Genomic DNA, 24,996 nt, shown 5'->3' with positions numbered 1-24,996 from the left:
CAGTGGTGTGAAAACTATTTGCCCCCTTCCTGATTTCTTATTCTTTTGCATGTTTGTCACACAAAATGTTTCTGATCATCAAACACATTTAACCATTAGTCAAATATAACACAAGTAAACACAAAATGCAATTTTTAAATGATGGATTTTATTATTTAGGGAGAAAAAAAATCCAAACCTACATGGCCCTGTGTGAAAAAGTAATTGCCCCCTGAACCTAATAACTGGTTGGGCCACCCTTAGCAGCAATAACTGCAATCAAGCATTTGCGATAACTTGCAATGAGTCTTTTACGCTCTGGAGGAATTTTGGCCCACTCATCTTTGCAGAATTGTTGTAATTCAGCTTTATTTGAGGGTTTTCTAGCATGAACCGCCTTTTTAAGGTCATGCCATAGCATCTCAATTGGATTCAGGTCAGGACTTTGACTAGGCCACTCCAAAGTCTTCATTTTGTTTTTCTTCAGCCATTCAGAGGTGGATTTGCTGGTGTGTTTTGGGTCATTGTCCTGTTGCAGCACCCAAGATCACTTCAGCTTGAGTTGACAAACAGATGGCCGGACATTCTCCTTCAGGATTTTTTGGTAGACAGTAGAATTCATAGTTCCATCTATCACAGCAAGCCTTCCAGGTCCTGAAGCAGCAAAACAACCCCAGACCATCACACTACCTCCACCATATTTTACTGTTGGTATGATGTTCTTTTTCTGAAATGCTGTGTTCCTTTTACGCCAGATGTAACGGGACATTTGCCTTCCAAAAAGTTCAACTTTTGTCTCATCAGTCCACAGGGTATTTTCCCAAAAGTCTTGGCAATCATTGAGATGTTTCTTAGCAAAATTGAGACAAGCCCTAATGTTCTCTTTGCTTAACAGTGGTTTGCGTCTTGGAAATCTGCCATGCAGGCCCGTTTTGCCCAGTCTCTTTCTTATGGTGGAGTCGTGAACACTGACCTTAATTGAGGCAAGTGAGGCCTGCAGTTATTTAGATGTTGTCCTGGGGTCTTTTGTGACCTCTCGGATGAGTCGTCTCTGCGCTCTTGGGGTAATTTTGGTTGGCCAGCCACTCCTGGGAAGGTTCACCACTGTTTCATGTTTTTGCCATTTGTGGATAATGGCTCTCACTGTGGTTCGCTGGAGTCCCAAAGCTTTAGAAATGGCTTTATAACCTTTACCAGACTGATAGATCTCAATTACTTCTGTTCTCATTTGTTCCTGAATTTCTTTGGATCTTGGCATGATGTCTAGCTTTTGAGGTGCTTTTGGTCTACTTCTCTGTGTCAGGCAGCTCCTATTGAAGTGATTTCTTGATTGAAACAGGTGTGGCAGTAATCAGGCCTGGGGGTGGCTACGGAAATTGAACTCAGTGTGATACACCACAGTTAGGTGATTTTTGAACAAGGGGCAATTACTTTTCACACAGGGCCATGTAGGTTTGGATTTTTTCTCCCTAAATAATAAAACTATCATTTAAAAACTGCATTTTGTGTTTACTTGTGTTATATTTGACTAATGGTTAAATGTGTTTGATGATCAGAAACATTTTGTGTGACAAACATGCAAAAGAATAAGAAATCAGGAAGGGGGCAAATAGTTTTTCATACCACTGTATACAGTATATATATATATACTATATATATATATATATATATATATATATATATATATATATATATATATATATATATTGTAGGGTTTCTAAACTCTTGTGGGACCTCTCCCAATTGGACGACATGCCAAAGAGTGTCCTGAAGTGCGATCGCTGCGTCTGTGGAAGACAGCCTATCAGTTGTTGGGGCAACCGCAGGCTCCCAGCTCTGCAGCAACTCACAGCAAAAGCAAATCTGAGTCGATTACGTTTGTCGATGGGTGATGCAAGGAACATTTTAAATTAAGGGGACAGTATTACTTGGCCATGACTCTGCCTGATTGCTGTGTCTCTGTATAGGAGAGTGTTAGATCTTGCTACAATAAATAACCGTGCTGTTCCTATTTCAAGCTGAATAAACTTGGTTTTGCTGAGTACTGAGACTCGGCCTCATGTTTTGGGGTGCAAGACAGGGACTCACACGTCACATATATATATATATATATATATATATATATATATATATATATATATATCTCTTTTGACCGGGTTCGACAGAGAAGGTGAGGCAGCTTTAAATTGTTTGGGCACCAACCGGGTGGTCCCATTAAACAAGTAAGTACCAATAACAACACTGCATGATGGCACATCTTAAGAGACAGCTCTGACAGCCCACAAATCAATGTTTTCCCCGGATTAGGGAACTATGGATAGAGCACAGGAGCTCTGTCCAGGTCGTAATTTAGGTCCAAACTGAGGCACATTGTTCCAGGGATCGCCCGTGTTTATAGCATTCAAGTGGAATTTTTCTGACCTCTTCCACTCACCCACTAAAAGAGGGTGGCAGCTTGAAGAGCAATTCAAATCAGACGCCCCTCCATTACATTTAAATTATTTGATGATAAAAGCTGGAGAGCTGCTAAATAATTTAGTGGTGCAGGTTTTCCCTTCTGTTCCATCCTCTCCACTTTACCTGGGGACTTGACTCTGCACTTAAGCATCGGCTTGACTTGCTCTGGCAGCATCTGATGGGCTGATGGGGCTTAAAAGCTCCTCCAGCATTATTGACTGTTTCACTTAATTTAGACAGCAGGTGTAATTTAAAAGTTGAAAGAGAAGTTTAGAAGGGGGCATGTGACATGACACAACATGACTTGACGTGACTTGGCATTGATCTAACCTAATGTAACATAACATGACATGACACAGGACAGTATAATGTAACACCGTAATGACAATAACACAATATAGCATATCATAGCACATAATATAACAACGTGACATGACGTAAAAGAGTACAGCTTAGAACAACATGACATAAAATAGCATATCATAACAACATAAGATAACATGCCATGATGTAAAACAAAACAACATAATATGGCATGACGCAACATGTGGCATTATACAGCATGACATGATATGACATAACATAGCATGATATAACAATATACGATGACATAACATAACAGGATAATAGAATACCATTTAAGGTAATATAGCATAACATAATAAAACATGGCATAATATAACAACAGAAGGTAACACAATCACCAGGACCAGATAATATTTATCCTTGCGTTCTTAAGGAGGCTAGTGAGTACAGATATAAACCCTTGACACATATTTTTAGGAAGTCACTGTGCACTGGAGAGATTCCAAAGGACTGGAAAATGGCAAATATCATCCCATTTTATAAAAAGGGTGACAGGGCAGATCCAAGCAACTATAGGCCAGTAAGCTTAACGAGCATCACAGGAAAATTAATGGAAGAAATTATTAAGGATAAGATTGAGCAACACATGGCAAGGACAGGAGTTATGATGAACAGTCAGCGTGGGGTCAGAAGAGGGAGGTCGTGTTTTACTAACAGGCTGGAACCTGTTGGAGACCAAGTAGTGTGGTAGACAATAAGACGTTAGGGACTTTCAAAACTTGACTTGATGTTTTCTTGGAAGAAATAAGTGGAGGGGACTGGCGAGCTTTGTTGGGCTGAATGGCCTGTTCTCGTCTAGATTGTTCTAATGTTCTAATGTTCTAACATACAACACAAATAGCAATGTAAAATGACATAACATAGTAAAATATAAGAAAATAAGATAACATGACATAGCACAACAAACCATCACATGACATAGCATCATACAACAACAGAGATGACATAATGTGACAGGTGTCACACACGTGCGAGTAGGTGGCAGCTAAAGAGTCTGAGTAAGTGTAATAAAACATCCGACCAGGGGGCTGCAGAGTGTGCTGACTGTCTTTCTCAGTTCTTTATAGACCTTTCCCGGGAAATCCTGCAAGGTTCCGGCGCCTAAGAAGACATCACTTCCGGAGCCGGCCCTTTTGCTGACATCACTTCCGAAGCCGGCCCTTTTTCTGACATCACTCCTCAAGCCAGCCCCTTTGCTGACATCATGTCCAAAGCCGGCCCCTTTGCTGACGTCACTTTTGAAGCCGGCCCTTTTGCTGACATCACTCCTCAAGCCAGCCCCTTTGCTGACATCATGTCCAAAGCCGGCCCCTTTGCTGACATCACTCCCGAAGCCAGCCCCTTTACTGATGTCCCTTCTGGTTAAGGCCATTTTGATGACATCAGTTCCTGTACAGGCCTTCAAAGCCTCCATCTTGGGCTACTATAGTCAGTTCTGTTTTGGACTCTGTTATATGCACATTGTTCTACTTATTTTAACCCTTTTGTAGCTGGGAAAAACAATATATGGGTGGCTGCCTCAAACCTTTATGATGTCTTGGACTCTTGATTGTCACACATGATATAACATAGAATAGCTCAACATGAAAAACCGAGCATGTTAAAACAACATAAGATAACATGGCATAACATAACATACTATGAGATGTCATAACATTAAAACATGGCATGGCATGACATAACACAGCATAATATAACAACATTTAAGATTACATAACATAACATGGCGCAATGTAACAACATAAGATGACATGACAGAACACAAATAACAACATGATATGACATAACATAGATTAACAGTGTAAGATGACATGACACGGCATAGTGCAACATAACATAACATGATATGACATATGACACATCGTGATGTAACATAACATGTCATGACATTTCATGATGTGACATATCATAACATAGAATAGCATAACATGAAAGCCTGGCATATTTTAACCGAGCATGTTAAAACAACATAAGATAAAATGGCATAACATAACATACTATGAGATGTTTCAGCGACTTTCCCCACAGCTGCCGCCTGGCACGCAGACACAAATGCCAGCCAAGTAAGATAACATGATGTGACGTATTATTAGCACAACATAGCATAATATGAGATGCTATAACATAAAAACATGACATAGTATGACAACATAACATAACATATCATGACATGACACAACATAGCCTAATTTAACAACATTTAAGATGACATAATGTAACACAGCATAATGTAACAACATCAGATGACATGACAGAACACATATAACATAACATGATATGACATATGACACATCCTGATGTAACATAACATGTCATGACAATTCATGCTGTGACATGATATAACATGGAATAGCGTAACATGAAAAGCCTGGCATACTATAACAGTGTAAGATAACATGACGTGACATATTATTAGCACAACATAGCATAATATGAGATGATATAACATAAAAACATGGCATAGTATGACAACATAACATAACATATCATGACATGACACAACACAGCATATAGTAATATAACAACATTTATGATGACATGACATAGCATATGTATACATTATATTATATTAATATATAATTATATATTATATTAAAATTATACATTGTATAATGTAACAACGTGCGGTGGGTTGGCACCCTGCCCAGGATTGGTTCCTGCATTATGCCCTGTGTTGGCTGGGATTGGCTCCAGCAGACCCCTGTGACCCTGTATTCGGATTCAGCGGGTTAGAAAATGGATGGATAGATATTGTAACAACATAAGACGACATGACACAACACCACATAACATAATATAAGATGACGTAACATAAATTCACTTTATCCGATGCCGGGTCGTGGTGGGCGGAGCCTATCCAAGGACCGCCGAGAATCAGACATGTTGTGGAGCAGGATGGAGTGCCAGTCCTTTACAGGACCCCCTTGCACACATAGTCAGGACATTGTGATAGATGAGGACCCCATGTAGGGTTGCTGCTGCTGCTGGCACAGCCACCTGCACAATGCAACCCTGATTTGGAGAAGCAGGTTACAAAATGAATAAATAGATAAAAAATATTTTTGGCAGCTTCAACCATCACTTATCTGAATTTCAAGCACTTCAATTTTTTTTTTTTTTTTGCAACGATCTGAAAAGCCTCCTAGTTGAATGGCACACCCTCCAGAACGTTCTTTGAGGCGCGAAGGTGGCGGGATGTGACTCATCCCGCTGTGACTGTAACACACACTTCATTCAGGCTCACCAGTAATGTGCCTCTGAAGTGCCTATTCAGCGACTTTCCCCACAGCTGCCGCCTGGCACGCAGACACAAATGCCAGCCAAGTCAAGGAAAGGAGAGAACAGAAAGGGAATGAAGGGGCCCATCATGCTGGAGACGGTGGTGCTCAGGTGACATTACAGACCAGGCCAGGCTAGTGTGGGTGCCATACATGGCTTGAGAGCTTGAAGAGTTCATTAAAAGGGGATCAGGGCTGAAGGGGTCAGGGGTCTAGTGAGTGAGGTGGGAGGGGGTACTGTGTACTGCTGGGAATGCACATCGGTGACAGAATGTGTGCCAGTCTGCCCTTGTAAGGATGCCACGCTGCCGTCTGCTGCTCTAACGATGATAAATTCACTTTGTTTCCATTAGCAGCGTAGTGCAGCTGAGTGCTCAGCTGACCACAATGCGTTGTGACACATTTGAATTAAACCTTCTGGTGGAAACACAACCTCCCGCCTCCATGCTGACATTATATTACTTTTCAGACATGAGTTTGCCTGTGAAGTACTCCGACTCCATTGAGACACCATTATAACCCGGTTGTCTGGTCGGTGAAACCTGAGACCAGAATGGACTTTCATTTTGCTGGGCTTTTTGGGCAGGTTTTACCAGCTCAGACCTCATCTGGGAATTCCAGGAGCTCAATTTAGAACAAGACAGGAGAATGAGCCAACATGATGATGTAGTTTGTGCTGCAAAAAACTCGAGTTCGTAAAACCAAAACCGTGCTGCGTAACAACCAGACGGGGAAAAAATCGATACGCTGAAAATCAATCGGTGTTAATCAATCTGTTCAATTATTATTGTTTTTGCCTTTGGAATACAAATTACACAGTTATTGTGTCCTATTTTGGTTTCATTGTTTAACATCTTATTGTGGTGCCATTTTGAATATTGATGGGCGGAGTCATCCTGGTGATTTTTGCGTCGATCATTGCAGAAGAAACCTCCCAGAAGTCCCTGGTAGCTTGCTTGTGTGATGTCATCTGGGCGACCATATAAAGGATCATGTGATGCACCGTTTGGCTATCCATTTGTCTTTCTGCCTTACGATTCTGATTCTTGTCTTGCCAAACGATTGCTTTTTCTCTTCGGTTTTGACCCCTGTGTCTCCTCCATTTTGTTTCTATTTCTGATCCCGAAATCAAAATCCTCCTTCTTTAGCAGAGCAGACAGGAATGATATCTGAAAATCAGTAGGCAGGATCTCAGAACTTTATGAGGACCTCCTAAAGAACGTGCATGTGGTGGAGAGCCTTGGGTATCCCAATAGAAGACATTCAGATATATGACCTTCTGCTGGACATCCTTCATTGTGGTCACTTGGGTTTGTTCTTTTCTTCTTCTGGAAATACGAGGTTACCAACAGATTGCTTAAGTCCTAATTCTACTTAGAAATTCTATCAATGACTACAGTATGTGTTTGAAAATGTTTTTCCTGTGTGGCAGGTTGTAGAGAATAATGAAATGACAAAGCAAATGCAATATCCAAATCCACAGAATAATTTGGCAACACATGAGACACAAATCCCTGCAGGGAATTCAAAGATGAGCATCCGGTGGTTTCAGAATTTCACAAATTATTCATGAAGCCCAGGGAAAGCCTTGGTACAGCGTAGCGAGTGAGTGAGTGAGTGAGTGACCCACAGTGACACTCCGCCAAGTAACAGCTGTGCCATCATGTGACTCTGCCATTTAAAGGCTTCTCTCCTTTAGGAGATAAATTATTGAAGGGTGGAAAAAATTGAATTTGGCTTTAAGATAAGCTCAACCGGCAAAACAACTTTGATGACCGCCTTGACGTCTCCTTCAATGACTGAGTGACTGCTGGTGTCTGACTCGGAGCAAATTCAAGAATGCTGTGAGATGAATGTGAGAGTAACCTAGTGATAGGAAAGTGGGCGTGTCAGAACGATGCCACTCCCACTTCATCATTGTGTATACATTGTGCGAGCAAATAAATAAAGACTAACAGACAAATAATATGTTCATGGTTCTGAACATGAAGGGATAAGTATAACATTAAGCTGTACGGCGCTAAATAAGGTTCTGTCCATATATTCATTTAAAAATGGTGTTTTTTGATAAAAAACGATCTCCACCCACACTGATGCTACCTTAATGTGCTATTGTCGTAAGTGCGTCACCGTCCTGCTTCAGTGTGTTCACGGGAATATCCAGTCAGACTATTTGGAGAAAAGTGAGGTCGCTGACCATTTGTAATGTGATCTACAAAAGAAAAGTTAATAAGAGGTAAATTATAAAATAAAGAGTACTAGGGTGTTGTACCATGTTAGCCATTTATGGATTTTGTGAGAAGTCAAGCAAAATGACACCTTTTATTGGGTAACTAACTTCTTTCTAGTTAGCCAATTAAATTTGTCATTGTACTTGACTTCTCACTACATCTCTGTATATATATATATATATATATATATATAAAATCCAACATCTATCTGTCTGTCCGCTTTTCACGAGAGAACTACTTAACGGATTTAGATTGGGTTTTTTCTATAACTTGCTTGAACATCCCGGTTGATTTTGCGACTTCTCTCATCACACTAAGTATCATAGTTCGCTTGCGGTTCCGATTTATTTGCATGAATCCAAGAAACACGCAGCGGGCCAAGGGGAGGGGGGTGGGGTCCTCCTCACTCACGTGCAGGGCCGGATTAAGACGAAATTGGGCCTGATGCTGCAGTGCACAAAAGTATATTCGACACTCACCGTACACGCGCACTCAGATCGACCAAGGTTAGGGTTAGGGTTAGGGTGAGGGTAGGGGATACCACCTATAGTGATAATCCAAAAGGTGCGCAGGTTCACTAAGTGAGTGAATAATTATATTCTCCAACTATTTTTAATTGTCCCATGAGTTCACTAAAAAACATTATCACATGTCAACATTCCCACATGACTATCTATTAAGTAATTTAACACCCAAACATTCTACCACATCTACTTGACAAATCATGTGGTCAACCCAATCCTCAATTAAGTAATTTCATTGAGTCCCTCTGGGACCATCGTTCCCAACTGTTCTATCCAATGGGCCTCCTTACGTAATCTGGCCTTTTTGGACCATAATAAATCATGTTCCAATGGGAAGAATACCGGAGTATGGGTCGGATCCTGAAAATGTTTATACAAGACCGAGGACTTCTTTTGGCTCTCCATAAATCTAAGGTGCTGCACACACCTAAGTTTTAGAGCATTTTTAGTTTCCCCAATATACAGGGAAACACATGATGTGCACTGTATCCCATATACACAATTTGCCGTGGTCAAGGATAATTCTTGAAATATTGGAAAAACCCTTGTCCCAGCAGAATTTTTAATTGTTTTTTTATTTTTGAAGGGAATCACCCAGGCACACTTATTTCTGTCTAGCCGTACAGGAGGCCCTGACTAGCAAGTCTTTAAGGTTCTTGTTCCTCCTGTAGGCCGACACTATCCTAAAGCCTTGTAAATCCTCATCCGTCCCCTGTATCTTTAAGAAATTACTCCTCAACACTCCCACCACTCTCTGTGCCCAACTAGAATATGTGAAGACCAAAGGGATGATCCCCCTCTCCTCCCGCCTCCTCTCCTCAACCTCCTGCCCCTGTCCTATTCCAAGTGTCTGCTGTTCCTCCTGATCATCTTCACTATCCCCACTCCTTTTCTCTTGTAAGACCCTTGTCTCCCATCTTTTTAGAACACCTCTTGTGAGATCCACTCCCCACTGTTCTTCTACACAGGGATTGTTCTGTAGACCCGGAAAACTTATTTCCCCATGTCCTATGTTTACCTCTCCCTGCGCTCTTACTCCAAACCAATCTCTCCCCCTCTCACAAAACACATTCCGAAAGATGTTTCTATACGAACATGGAATTGAATCAACACATCCATTATCCCTAAGCTCAATATATGGGGGGTTAGTTCGTCGCAGAGGGATCCCATTAGGATCAAAACTAGGGGTATTCACCTCAGAGTGACACCAAGGTATCTCATCCTCAAAGAGCCCCTCCAAGATCTTAACATCAGGGCCCCTCCTACTGACCTTAAGTTCAGTATAGAGGGGGTTAGTTGGTCGTGAAGAAGAGATGACGTCAAAACCATCCCCAAGTGTATTCACCTCCTGGTCACACCAAAGCATCCTATTCCTAGAAGGCCCCTCCCAAATCTTAACATCAGGGTTACTCCCACTAACCTTAAGCTCAGTATTTGGGGGGTTAGTTTGTCGAAAAAGGATCCCCTTAAGATCAAGCCTAGGGATATTCACTTCAAGGTCACACCGAGGTATCTCATCCTCAAAGAGCCCCTCCAAGGTCTTAACATCAGGGCCACTCCTACTGAACTTAAGTTCAGTATAGAGGGGGTTGGTTGGTCGGGAAGAAAAGATGTCAAATCCATACCCAGGTGTATTCCCCTCCAGGTCACACCAAAGCATCCTATTCCTAGAAGGCCCCTCCCAAATCTTAACATCAGGGTTACTCCCACTAACCTTAAGCTCAGTATATGGGGGGTTGGTTCGTCGAAAAGGGATCCCCTTGAGATCAGGTCCAGGGGTATTCAACTCAGAGTCACACCAAAGTACTCCATCCTCAAAAAGCCCCTCTTGGGTCTTAACATCAGGGCTACTCCTACTGACCTTAAGTTCAGTATAGAGGGGGTTGGTTAGTCGTGAAGAAAAGATGTCAAATCCATCCCCAGGAAATTGGGCCTGATGCTGCAGTGCACAAAAGTGTATTCGACACTCACCATACACGCGCACTCAGATCGACCAAGGTTAGGGTTAGGGTTAGGGTTAGGGTTAGGGTTAGCCAGCCTTTATTGAACATGAATAATAAGAACGACGTAGTATCGTAACTCGAGATTAACATCAAACTATGTAACATCAACATTCAATAGCAATTGTCTGAAAAGTGCACTTAATGCAGAAAACCTAACAATGAAATACACAAAATGTCACAATTCTCTTACGAAACAGAGTAAGAAAAAATGAATTTGACATTGGGTCAAAGTGACTCAGTTCAGGCTCATGAGGGTAAAAATTTGTCCACGATTTAAATTTCATAACGGACCAGAATCCTGTCGAGGATTTAAAAAATTCGAAACATCCATGCCAGGCCTGTGGGCCAGCTTTTAGTTTTACCTTTACAGATAACCATTTAAATAGCCATCGAATTTTACTGTACAACTAACTTTCAAGGTGAAAAATTTACTACGTGGCACTTACCGAACAATAATAAAGTGGCAAGAATCCACAAAATATTGCAAAAAACGCAGCCAAATTACTAAGTAAACAGTTTAAAGTAAAATTGATAGCATTAACTTGAAACCTTTGGTTAACAATAAAAACAACGACGTTATAGTTACGTCACAGCGCAAAGAACAATAGGAACTGTACAATAAGTAACGCTGTGTCTAGGCGTCCGAATGTCGGACTTCAAATTTCATTCTAAGAATTATCTTGAGGTTAATATAGCAAAGGAAAACTGTTCAGCTTCCGGAAAATTCTTGTCTGTTTTCATCTGGGCCTATTTCAGGAATGGGCCTAATGCTGCAGCATCAATAGCACCCACCTTGATCCGGCCCTGCTCACGTGCCAGCCTCGGGGCATGTACCTTACCTCCGTCTAGCTAGCGAAATGAGAGAACTGCTTAACGGATTTAAACCAGGTTTTTTTCTATAATTTACTGGAACATTCCGGTTGATTTTGCGACTTCTCTCATTGGGCTAAGTATCAGAGTGTGTTTGCAGTTCCGATTTATTTGCACGAATCCAAGAGAGACGCACCAGCCTCGGGTCGTATCTTACCTTCGTTGATTAACAAGTAAGAATTTTGCTCCGTTCTGTACATGTGACAATTGAAATCGTGTGAGGCATGACACAGGATCCAAAATAAATGTTGGGATGCCAGCCAGGTCGCCCCGTTTAATAAAGAAATAGCCCTCAGTGGTGCAAACAAACAAAAATGCTGGCCAGAGATGCCTTTTAATCAGCAGGTCAGATCCGGAGCTGCCAAATAAGATGCCACCTTCTGGGAGCTCCTCGAATTTATAGCCCTCCGACCAGAACAGCCAGAGTCAGTTGCCCTCACTGGGTGTCTTCTCAATGCGGTGGAAACACAAAGAGACGATACTGTTAGGATGGACGGGACTAGAAATGAGTACATTAGAGGGTCGGCTCAAGTTGGACTGTTGGGAGACAAAAGCCAGAGTGGCGAGAGTGCGTTGGCTTGGACATGTGCAGAGCAGAGGTGAGGGGTATGATGAGAGAAGGGTGCTAAGGATAGAGCTGCCAGGCAAGAGGAGAAGTGGAAGGCCTAAGTGAAGGTTTATGGATGTGGTGAGGGAGGACATGCAGGTGATGGGTATAACAGAGCAAGGTGACGAGGACAAGAAGATATGGAAGAAGATGATCCATTGTGGCTACCCCTAACAGGAGCAGCCGAAAGAAGAAGAAGACTATTATTGACAGCGCCCCTTCTCATCCTGGGGTGGTATTGCATACCATGGCTGAGCCTGGAAGGCAATCCTCAGATGCGCATGTGTGACACAATATTGACCGCATAAACCTATGAACAAGTGGGATGATGAAGGGTGGATGGATGTTAGGTTAGCATTGTTACCGAATGACAACCAAAAGGAGTCCCACAGAGTGTTGGGGTGCCAGCTGGACCCACCGTTTATGGCTGACAGAAAAACAGAAAAGAAATAAGCATTCGTTGTATAGGCTATGACCTCTGTTAATGTCTCACTTGGACTTTGTAGGACTTGGGTTAGGCTTTTGGGCAGGTCTGCGTACCCCTGGCTGCTCAGGTTCAAAATGTGACACCACCTACAGGGACATCTGGTCTTTTACCATCTGGGCAGAGCTTCTCTGGCTTAATTGCTTCCATTGGGTGTCTTCACAGTACTGTAAGGGGGAAAGGAGACAACAGAATTAATGGCAGAGCCCCCTTTCATCCCGGAACTGGTATGGCATACCACAGGTAAGCCCAGAAGACAATCCATGTAAGCATGCTCTCCAGCAATGTGACCCCCTGTTCAGCGTGGGTTCCTGCCTTTTGTGTGATCCAGCTAATGAGTGACCCTGTAACGGAAAAGCAGACGGAGATTATGAATAGATGAACCCAGATATTAACGTCACCTGTTGCATTCTCACGTCATTTAAAAACATTCATAAAATATTATAGAGAAGAGAAATCGCACAAAGGGTGTAAAGACGTCAGCTGTGTTACGTCAAGCAGTCCTTGCCGTCCTTCCTGTTAGAGAATGTAAAAGGAGCTGTCCGTCTCTTTGTCACATCCCCAGCCAAACTCCTGGCGTGAAATGAAGATAAATGGAGTGCAAATTGAATTGCGTAACAGCTTCTTTTATTCTGGCCCTGTGACAATAAATTGAATCTACAAGATTCGCAAGGGTAACAGGAGGCAGGAGAAGAAATGTCAAGCGTTTTCTCCTTAATTTTCTCATTGTGTCTGCCTCCCCTCTTCTGGATATTGCCATGATTGCTTTCTTTTTATACGTGAAGGTGAAAGGATCTGGAGGCCCTCGAGTATTATAGAAAAGTGTATTCTTCAAATTGGTAATTTACACGTACTAGAAAAGTATTATAAGGATGTGAAAACTTAAGCATTGTTTTATACTAAGCATTAAGATGTAAGAGTTAGGATTAAAAAGACTATTCTTTATTCTTTTGTATGAGCCAGAAGACACTGTTTTTTCATAAGCCAAAGGTCAGACGTGCTAGAGAACCGAAGAACCTGCCCCTCTCTTAAGAGAAGGGAATGTGAACTCTTTGGTTGTAAGTCACGATAGCAAGCGCTGAGATAGCAGAGGGAGAGAATAGCCCCTTATCAAACAGATAAGATGGACAGAGCAGTGTTTGACACCGCCTCAACTAAGAATTATTGGTGGAATTAATTAGAGGCAGGACTGGAGGAATGGAATGCTAGAAGTCAGATGAGGAAATGATAAGAATTGTAATAAAAGTAAAAAGTGCCCATTGCTGAGGGGCTCATTGTTCCATCTGAGTTGAGTCTGTATGTGCGCCATACAATAAAGCCTGATTCTGCTGTCTGTCCTTGAGTGCCTTCATTGGGGCTAAGGGTGCCTGCGCCAGTCTGCTTCAACAATATCAGTGTAGGTAAAGGCTGCCAGCGTATGCGAATCAGTTGGTAAGAAAATGAAAGATGTTGGGTTTGGAGTGCCATCAATGAATAGCTGGATAACTGACATAGGAAAAGCTTGTCTAGAAGTAACCCTATTGGGTCCTGCTGGGCATGTGGGATACACTGGAAAGGGCCAGGCCTGCCAGTGCCATGCTGCCAAAGTTGTGAACTTGGAGTCCCAAACAACAAGGTCCCAAAAAGCACTTCCTAAAGATGACCACTAGAGGGCGATATACTGCCAAACCCTGGCTAGATAAACAAGCAAACCCAGAAACTGTAATTCTCTGAAACTCTGAAGAGCACAATGGCAAAATGGAGTTGACCTAAAACACAAGGCAACCCAAGCAAAGTCACAGATCCAGAAAATGGTCACAAAAGGAGCAAGAGATGGTCAAATATCCAGCATTTCACAAAAGCACAGCAAAACACAAGAACTCCCTAGAACATCTGAAATGAACCACCAGGAATTATTGGAATTAATAAGGCGGTGATTAACAGGCTTGGGAGACCACCCACTAAACACATAGAACATCACCACGGCATAATACACAAAGCATAGAATGCATGAAGGTAATAGTAACATAAAACAAAGACCCGAAAGTGAACCAAAAATTGACACAAAACAAGAATAAGAACCCCAGCCAGAGGATGTGGTACTCGACATGGATTACACTTCTTTACTTTGCTTCATAAACAGCTGAACCCATTTAGCCAGATAGTTTTTAACCTGCGTGTCCAGTAAGGGCTCAGACTGGGCAGCATCGACAAGAACCAGCCCTGGATGGGATGAAGTCCATTACAGGACACAGTCACACAAAGACCCACACATATAGGAGAATTGAGATCCCCCTTCCAGTAACTCGGGATGAGCGAAACAATTTGCAGAACTAAATCTACAGAGAAACTCAGAACTTCGTTTTGCAAAAAAAAATTCTGAAATTAATTGCATTTCACTTCAAGAGAAATGTGCCCCATTGACACAAGGATAAAAATGTTTAGTCTGGACGATTACAATACTTTCCCTATACAGTAATCCCTCCTCGATCGCAGGGGTTGCATTCCAGAACCCCCCACGATAGGTGAAAATCCGCGAAGTAGAAACCATATGTTTGTATGGTTATTTTTATATATTTTAGACCTTTATAAAATGTCCTACACTGTTTATAAATATTCTCCACACAGTTATACAGTAAACCCTCGTTTATCACGGTTAATCGTTCCAACTCTACCACGATAAATGAATTTCCACAAAGTAGGATTCCTTATTTATAAATCTAATATTTTCGCAGTTAGAGCATAGAAAACCTGTTTACCTTCTAAATATGTTTTTTAACATTATTAGAGCCCTCTAGTCATGAAAGAACACCTTTTAGTCAAAAGTTTAAACTGTGCTCCATGACAAGACAGAGATGACAGTTCTTTCTCACAATTAAAAGAAAAACATATCTTCCTCTTCAAAGGAGTGCACATCAGGAGCAGAGAATGTCAGAGACAGAGAGAGAAAAGCAAACAATCAAAAATCAATATGTGCTGTTGGGCTTTTAAGTATGAGAAGCACTGCGGTAAAGCGGCAGCAAGGAAGGGAGCAATGTGAAGGTAGTCTTTCAGCATTTTTGAGAGGAGCGTCCGTATCCTGTAGGCCGTTGTGTGAACAGCCCATCTGCTCACACTCCCTCCGTCAGGAGCAGAGAATGTCAGAGAGAGTGAGAGAGACAGAGAAAAGCAAACAGTCAAAAAACAATAGGTGTTGCTAGAGCTTTTAAGTGTGCGGAGCACCACAAGGGGAGCATATCGTATATCATTGAGGAGTTTTATTTAATATGTAATACGTGCTCTGATTGGGTAGCTTCTCAGCCATCCGCCAGCAGCGTCCCTTGTATGAAATCAACTGGGCAAACATACTGAGGAAGCATGTACCATAAATTAAAAGATACATTGTCCGCAGAAATCCGCGAACCAGCAAAAAATCCGCTTACATTTAAAATCCGCGATGGAGTGAAGCTGCAAAAGTCAAAGCGCGATATAGCAAGGGATCACTGTACTTCGTATGCGAGAAAGTCAGGAGGTCTAAAACATCGAGATTCATCAAAATCTCGACATCGAATTTTTGAACAATTACAATACTTTCCCTATACAGTGGAACCTCGGTTCACGAACGTCTCGGTACATGTACAACTCGGTTTATGACCAAAAAGTTCGCCAAACTTTTGCCTCGGTTCACGACCACACACTCGGTGTACGAACAAGCCAGTTTCCCTTTCGGTTTGTACATGTTCAGTTTCTTCCTGTGCATTTCCTGTGCAGCGAGCAAGAGAGAGAGCGAGAGAGCTCGACACACAGACACACACACACAGGCAGCGCGAGAGAGACAGATGCACATACACAGGCAACGTGTGGATGGACACAAACAGGCAGCACGAGAGAGCGTGACACACACACACACACAGAGGCAGCGCGAGATGCAGAAACACAGGCAGCGTTAGAGAGAGCTGGACGCATTAAGGTAGGGAGGCAGTTAAAGAATGCACTGGGCTTGATTTTGTTTTCACTTCTGTTTCCAGCGATCTGTTCGTAGCGTGCATTGTTGCAATGTTATTTTTTTTGGTGGTTTATTAAATTACGAATTTTTTCAAATGTTCATTTTTTCCCTGTGCTTAAAACTCATTAAAAAAAGTGCTTTTAGCCAGCGGTTGGTAGCGCTATAGAGCGAACTATTGCAGTGTTAGTTTTCTCTGTTATTCAAGGTTTTCTCAGTGTTATTCAATGTTTTTACATTTAGTTTACTATTACACTGTGCATTCTATGGTTTAATTAAGTATATTTGTGCTTAAAAAATTAAAAAATATATATTTACATACAGTTCGCATGGTCTGGAAAGGATTAATTGTATTTACATACAATCCTATGGGGGAAATTGCTTCGGTTCACGACCAAATCGGTTTACGACCAGAGTTTTGGAACAAATTATGGTCGTGAACTGAGGTTCTACTGTACTTCGTATGCAAGAAAGTCAGGAAGTCTAAAATGTCAAGATTCATCAAAATCTTGACATTGAATTTTTGAACGATTACAATACTTTCCCTATATTTCATACACGAGAAAGTGAAAAGAAAAGAAGTGTGCATATCCTCAACTAGGATAAGGTGCCTGCTAAGAGACGGCATAAGGGGGGAATCCCAAGGTTTGTCTTCTTTTGTTTCTGCCTTGCTTGCTTTGTTTTATGTGGGATTAGAGGATTTCACTGTCTTCTTCTTACCCAGTTTTTCAGACATTGTGAGACTTTAATATAATCCTTACCTCCATGTTGGGCTTGTGCAGGTCGGTCATGTATTTTCTGTGACTTTTTGGAGACCTGCTCCCCCGTTTTTGGGCTTTGTGTGGAGGGATTTCACAAGGTTCTCTCATTCTCTCCAGTGTCAGAAGCTAAAACTCTTCCAAATACGTCTTTGGCATCAGAACATCTGGAGCGTCCCTTTGACTGTGATTGTGTTGGACTGTTGATTATCATTATTTTGTCTTTCTTTTCTGTTATTATCTGACCTTCTGGACAAGTCCTGGCCACGTCTCTGTCTGATCCTTTTGGGCCTCCATCTCCTGGGTAAACCTTTTCACTTCTGCTTTTCTGCTTTACCTCACAGTTCTTAATGCTAATTGTTATATATCAGTATAAGTGTACATTTCAGTTCAGCTATTGATGTCTGATTGTGGGTTGACACCTGGTGATTTGATTGGTAATGCCTTGCACATTTGTTAGTTGTTCAAATAAAGACAAGAAAGAAAAAGGCACGCGCTGTCTGCTCCTCCGTTCTTATCAAATGAAGGTGAACTGTATTATTAATACATGACAGTGGCGACGAGATCAAGCAGTTAATTTTGAGCACTGTGACACTGAATAACAGCAGCGAGAACCGCACCGAGTAAGCGGAAAAGCAAGGACCCGACGCGATAGTGCAACGTGAGTACGATAAATTGCAAACATGTCGTACATCGGAAAGATAGATATTTTTGATAGTTCCACGGAAGATTGGAATATGTATGTTGAAAGGCTGCAACAGTATTTCGCTGCAAATGATATTCCAGCTGAAAAACACGTTCCTGTGCTACTGAGTGCCATGGGAGGGAAAGCTTACGGCCTCCTCCGTAGTTTAACTGCCCCAGACAAACCCGCTGAGAAAAGTTTTAACGACTTAGTCCGTGTAATGCGGGATCATTTGTCACCAAAGCCATTACTGATCGCGGAACGTTTCAGATTCCATAAGCGTAATCAGAACGAGGGAGAGACAATTGCGGCTTATGTGGCAGAACTGAAAAAGTTATCAGAATATTGTCAGTTTGGTGACGGGCTAAACGATGCATTGCGTGATCGTTTGGTTTGTGGAATCCTTCAAGAGGGAATCCAGAAGAGGCTGTTAACTGAGGCAGATTTGACATTTAAACGAGCAGTAGAAATTGCTATTTCAATGGAAACTGCAGCTAAAGATGCACTTGAACTACAAAGAGGAGTGAATACGAGCAGCGTAAATAAAATGGCGGCAGCCAAGATAAGCAAAGTACATAAACGGCCCTGCTATCGCTGTGGACGCGACTCCCATCTTCCCTCACAGTGCCGATTTAAAATGAAGAGTGCAGACAGTGCCACAAAACGGGCCATATTCAAAGAGTTTGTCGTAGTGGAAAGGCAAAGTTTAGTGCGGAACACAAAATGCATCACAGCGACAAGAAAAATGTGCATAATGTTGCAGAAGTCTCTGACATTGATAGTGAAGATGCATTAGCAAGTCTGGAATTATTTAGCCTTAGTGGAAAAGACAAGCAGGCAATCTGGCTCACCCCCAAGATAGATGGCCAGGTGGTAAAAATGGAATTGGACACTGGCTCAGCTGTTTCAGTTATGTCACTGAAAGATTACAAGGTGTATTTCAAGAAGGAGAAGCTGAACCCTCTTCTGTTCTTCTCAGAACATACACAGGTGAAAAGGTTATGCCTATTGGAGTGCTGCATGTGACAGTAGAGTATAATGGAAGAAAAGAGGTACTTGATTTACACATAATACAAAATGGAGGTGCACCATTATGGGGCCGTGAGTGGTTAAGAAAGTTGGGAGTTGACTGGAGAGAGATTAAAAGCCTCCGTGTTTTGCCTGTTGTGCAACAGACTACAGAAAAGAACCTAGAGCTGATATTAAGAAAAGCCGCCCCGGTATTTAAGAGTGGCATTGGGACTCTTCAGCACATTAGAGCTAAAATTGTACTTAAGAGTGGTGCGACCTCACGGTTCCACAAGGCACGCCCAGTACCCTATGCCATCCGACCCCTGGTTGAAAAGGAATTGGATAGGTTGGAGTCAAACGGCATACTTTCTAAAGTAGACTGGAGTCCTTGGGCAACCCCAGTTGTCCCAATAATAAAGAGAAATGGTACAGTCAGGCTCTGGGACTTTAAGGTCTCCATTAATCCTGTGCTACAAGCTGAACAGTATCCTCTGCCGAGAATTGAGGACATTTTGCCAGTTTGTCGGGTGGTCAGCGTTTTCAAAGTTAGATTTAGCAGATGCATACCTCCAGATGGAAGTAGAGGAAGACTCTAAAGTGTTCCTGACCATTAATACAATAAAGGGTCTTTATCGTTACAACAGGCTGGTGTTTGGGGTAGCCTCTGCCCCAGCTATTTGGCAAAGAGCAATGGATCAGATCCTTCAGTCACTGCCAGGCGTCCAGTGCTATTTAGACGACATTATTGTCACTGGAGCGACAGATGAAGAGCATTTAGAAAACCTCAAAAAGGTTCTGAAAAGGTTAGAAGAGTATGGACTAAGAGCCAGGCGAGGAAAATGTGAGTTCCTGAAGCCCAGTGTCAGGTATTGGGCACACCATAGATGCCCAAGGTTTGCACAAATGTCAGGACAAGATTCAGGCTGTATTGATGGCACCACAACCACAAAATGTTTCACAGCTTAGATCCTTCCTGGGGTTTGTGAATTATTATAATAAGTTTCTTCCAAACCTGGCAACTGTGCTATATCCACTCAATGAGCTATTACAAGCTGGAAAACAGTGGAAATGGTCCAAAGAATGTGAAAATTCATTCCAAGATGCAAAGAGACTGGTGACATCTGACACAGTCCTAACCCACTTTAATTCGTCCCTTCCAATCAAGCTGGCTTGTGATGCTTCTCCATACGGCATTGGAGCAGTGATGTCTCATGTTATGGAAGATGGCAGTGAGAGGCCTATAGCTTTTGCATCACGCTCATTGTCTGCAGCTGAGAAGAATTATGCCCAAATCGATAGGGAGGCATTGAGTCTAGTGTGGGGTGTAAAAGGTTCAACCAGTATCTTTTGGTAGGGAATTCATCCTTGTCACAGACCACCAACCGCTAACCTCAATTTTCAGCCCGCAGAAAGGAGTTCCTGCCACAGCTGCTGCCCGAATGCAGCGCTGGGCATTGTTTTTAGGTGGACACAGGTACAAGATTGAGTACAAACGTACAGCCTGCCATGCAAATGCAGATGGGTTGTCGCGACTGCCACTGGAGGCTGAAAAAGATGAGTTTGGAGATGAGGAAACAATAGATATGATCTCCATCAGCCAGATTGAAAGTCTGCCCGCCACGGCAGACATGGTGAAAACAGAAACAAAACATGACAAGGTCCTGTCTCAGGTGTATGCTGCCACACTGAATGGCTGGACAGCCCAGCACAAATCCCTGCTGGCTGCATATTACTCGAGACGTGATGAAATTGCCTTAAATGCTGGATGTGTGATGTGGGGTTAAGAACTATTGTACCCACTAAACTAAGACACAGAGTATTAAAAGAGCTTCACAAGGGACATCTAGGTGTGGTGAAAATGAAGGCACTTGCCAGAAGTTTTGTGTGGTGGCCAGGCATTGATGAAGACATCGAGAAAATAGCGCAGCAATGTAGTGGCTGCCAGATGGTTCAGAATGATCCAGAACGTGCACCACTTCATCCATGGGAATGGCCTACATTACCATGGCAGCGGCTTCATATCGACTTTGCAGGACCATTCATGGGGACAACTTTCCTGGTGGTAGTCGACGCATGCTCTAAATGGCCAGAGGTTTTCATTATGAGCTCCACCACTACTTCTCACACTATTGAAGTACTAAGGAATTTATTTGCTAGAACTGGAGTTCCACAACAACTGGTGAGTGACAACGGACCCCAGTTCACAGCAACAGATTTTCAGATTTTCCTCCACAAAAATGGCATACGGCACATTACATCTGCCCCATGGCATCCAGCCACAAATGGCCAGGCAGAGAGGTTTGTGCAAAGTTTGAAACGAGCCCTTCGAGCAATGACAAATGAGAAGCTGACCCTTCAGCAAAATTGGCCAACTTCTTATTTGCATATCGAATTCCATCCATGCTACAACTAACCAGACTCCAGCTATGTTGTTCTTTGGGCGCTTCTTCGCTCTAGATTAGACCTGCTGCAACCAAATATTAAGCAGACTGTGCAAGACAGACAAATCAAACAAGGTCATAAAGCAACGGACAAGGTTACACGTAGCTTTGCCATTGGACAATCAGTTCTTGCCAGGAGCTACAGAGGAGATCAGAAATGGGTTCCTGCACTAGTGAAAGAGCAAACTGGTCCCTTGTCATACAAGGTAGAGGCTACTCAAGGTGTCATATGGCGACGTCATGTCGACCAGTTGAGAAAATCAGGGTTGGTTAGAGCTAAAGAGATACCCACACTGCCTGTTGACTCCCCTGCTGTTGCTCCTACAAACTGTCCAGAGCACTTACCATCTCCTCAAGCAGCACAAGTACAGAGCCCATGTGCATTATCTCCATCACCTTCTGCAGAGGCTAACACTGCTGTAACAATTCAAGAAAAATTACCCTGTGAAGAGAGACGTTACCCAATTCGCATACGCAAGCCTCCACAGAGACTAATTGAAAATTAAATGTAAAGATAGAATTCAATGTTTTGATTTCTTCAGAGAAAAAAAAAGGGAATAAGTTAATTACTTCTAATTTTTAGATGGGAGGAATTGTTATATATCAGTATAAGTGTACATTTCAGTTCAGCTATTGATGTCTGATTGTGGGTTGACACCTGGTGATTTGATTGGTAATGCCTTGCACATTTGTTAGTTGTTCAAATAAAGACAAGAAAGAAAAAGGCACGCGCTGTCTGCTCCTCCGTTCTTATCAAATGAAGGTGAACTGTATTATTAATACATGACACTAATGATGCCATTACTACTGATGATGCCATAAAGTGTAAAACGAATGATAAAATTGAACACTTCTCAGTTTTACTTCTCATTGCCCCTCCTGGGTCTAGTCAAAGACTTCATTTTCCTTGAATCCTTGGTAAATATTCACAGCTCTCTGCTCCTTTAATGGTTTATGTTTGTGAATTTGATTGAAATATTGTTAGTAGTTGTCTTGTTGCTGAAATCACAATCATCACAAGCTGTGGACACTCAGAGCGAAAAAGTGTGAGCCTTCCATGTGGGGCCTCACTTGATTTATTGCAGCACTTTGGTAAATAAGACAGAGATGTCACGCATGGCTGGTTGGAGAAATAGCTAGTGGCCGTCTTGAGGGCTGCAGGGAGACGTTCTGGGGCAGCCGCTCTTTGAAGCAGGACTCCAGGTGTACTGCCGTGGAAAGTGAAAAGGCAGTAAAGAAGAACTTTTAATTGCCAGAAGTTAAAATAACAAGCAGCCCAGTGGTACCACAGCACAGGCAAAGCCTATGACATGAACAGCACTGCCAGACCTCTTTAAAAATGGAAGAATCTAACAAAAATATCGTTTTTTTTTTTAAACAAAAAACACTATTTTTACAGCATTTGTGCAATCTGAAGACAAAGGTCAATAAACAAGAACATGCCTGGCTTGAGAAATGGACAAACTGTACCGTAAATCTTCAGTCCCCGCTTTCTACACATTGTCACACACGTGCGCATGGCAGGCAGTAAAGAGCTCGAATGACTGCAATTACATGCCAGGCCAGCAGGTGGCAGTGTTCACTATCCCCTGCTCTCTTTCAACTGCAGACCACCCGAAGGAAGTCCCACCTGAGTCTAAGGACATTATTTCCGGTTCTGGCCCTTCTGACATCTTTTCCATCAGTTCAACTTACATAACCGCCATGGTTTGACTCGGTTCTGTACTGTTCTTGTGCAAAGCCTACTTTTTCAAGTATACGGGGTGGCTACCCCCAAACCTTTTCCTGTTTTTCTGTTCCTTATTTCCACAACACCTTATTCATTTCCATCTTCTCTTTACACAGAAGCCAGAGTTTTGAATCCAGTTGGAGTTGGTGCTGTAGACTCACAGCGGAGATAACGAGGACCTACTCGGTCCAGATATGCCACTCAGAAAGCGCCGGCTTTTTATTGCTCACCTCACTCCCCATTCTGCTCCCATGGCTGTCTTAACAGTATTATAGGCCCCCAGGCAAAGCAGTACACTGGAGGGGTCCTGTGGTATGGTGGGTCCACAGCTCCCGTCAAAGGCCAGGTTTCAATAAATAATCACCACGCTCGCTGCTTGGCGAGGGGGCATGGTAGTGTGGCTGAAGCGGGTCCCGGGATGATTTGTGTTGTGGACGTTTCTCGCCTAAGTGCACAGGTGAAAATCGTCCACATCCGCGATTGTGCTCAGGGCTGCTGATTTGCCACAGCTACCTCGCCCTCATGATATATAAAAGTGCGAGTCGACTAAAGGGAAAAAGAAAGAGGAGAACAGAAGGCTTGGTTGGAGAACCAACATGAGCGTCCTGGTCATCAAGGAAACCAAGTCTCGGTCTGGTTTGAGTGCGTGACCGAAACCTGGGATCGGGAGGCCTCCAGACCAGTCGACCAGCTGTTCCTGCAGGTAGGTGACTCTCCTGTTGCAAAGCCCTATGGGAGAAGCAGGGGAGCCGCCAAGTAGAGAAGGTAGCAGTGCTTTGTTGTTTTTTAAAACAGAGACTGCTGCATGCCATGGTTTTAACCTCGTCGTTTTAAGGGATTTATTAGTGGGGTTTTTTTAACCTCCACGTGCCACATCTGTTTTTATGGATTATTTATTTATTGGAACTTTGGACACTGCACTTTATTTAATTTAAACATTGTTTTTTTGTTGTTGTTGTGATTTTAATGAAAGCACTTTACACTTTTGCACCATCTCCTTGCTTTGTTGTGCCTCACTGCTAAGCTCATCGGTAACATTACCGACGGTGAAGGGTTCAAGGGCTCCCAGACAGATGATGGCAGCATGCAACCAACCCGCATCATCACAGGCCCCTACCTACACAACCACTCAGCTAGTCTCGACATACATAGATTAGCTTGGGGCTCCTATGCTCGTGGGGTCCCCATGCAACTGCCCAGCATGCCCATGCGTTAAGACGGCCCTATGTCGCCCAGAGTGGACGCTGCATTGTGAGGTCCTGGCTGACCCACTCCTTTGTCTGTCTCTTCCCGCTCAGGCCACATCGTAAACTGTGTGACTCCGCACAGAAGATGATCAAGCCAGGAACTAAAAGCCACCAACTGGAAATGTGAGGCAAAATCTCTAACCGTTATTATTATTATTTTTTTTTTTCCGTTTCATTTATTTTATTTATACAGCCCTCTTCAACAATATGCACAAAGTGCTTTCCAATGGCAGAACAAAGAGGCATAAAAAAGAATAACAAAAATAAAACAAAGAACCATTACAATATTTCACATGAAACTGTATAAAAAAAAAAAATCATAACTAAAAACAAATAAACAGATAAAACGCACAATTGAGAGATAT

The sequence above is a fragment of the Polypterus senegalus genome, chromosome 12 (genome assembly GCF_016835505.1).
Source record: "Polypterus senegalus isolate Bchr_013 chromosome 12, ASM1683550v1, whole genome shotgun sequence".
NCBI classification, from domain to species: domain Eukaryota; kingdom Metazoa; phylum Chordata; class Cladistia; order Polypteriformes; family Polypteridae; genus Polypterus; species Polypterus senegalus.
This window is presented reverse-complemented; position numbering follows the sequence as displayed.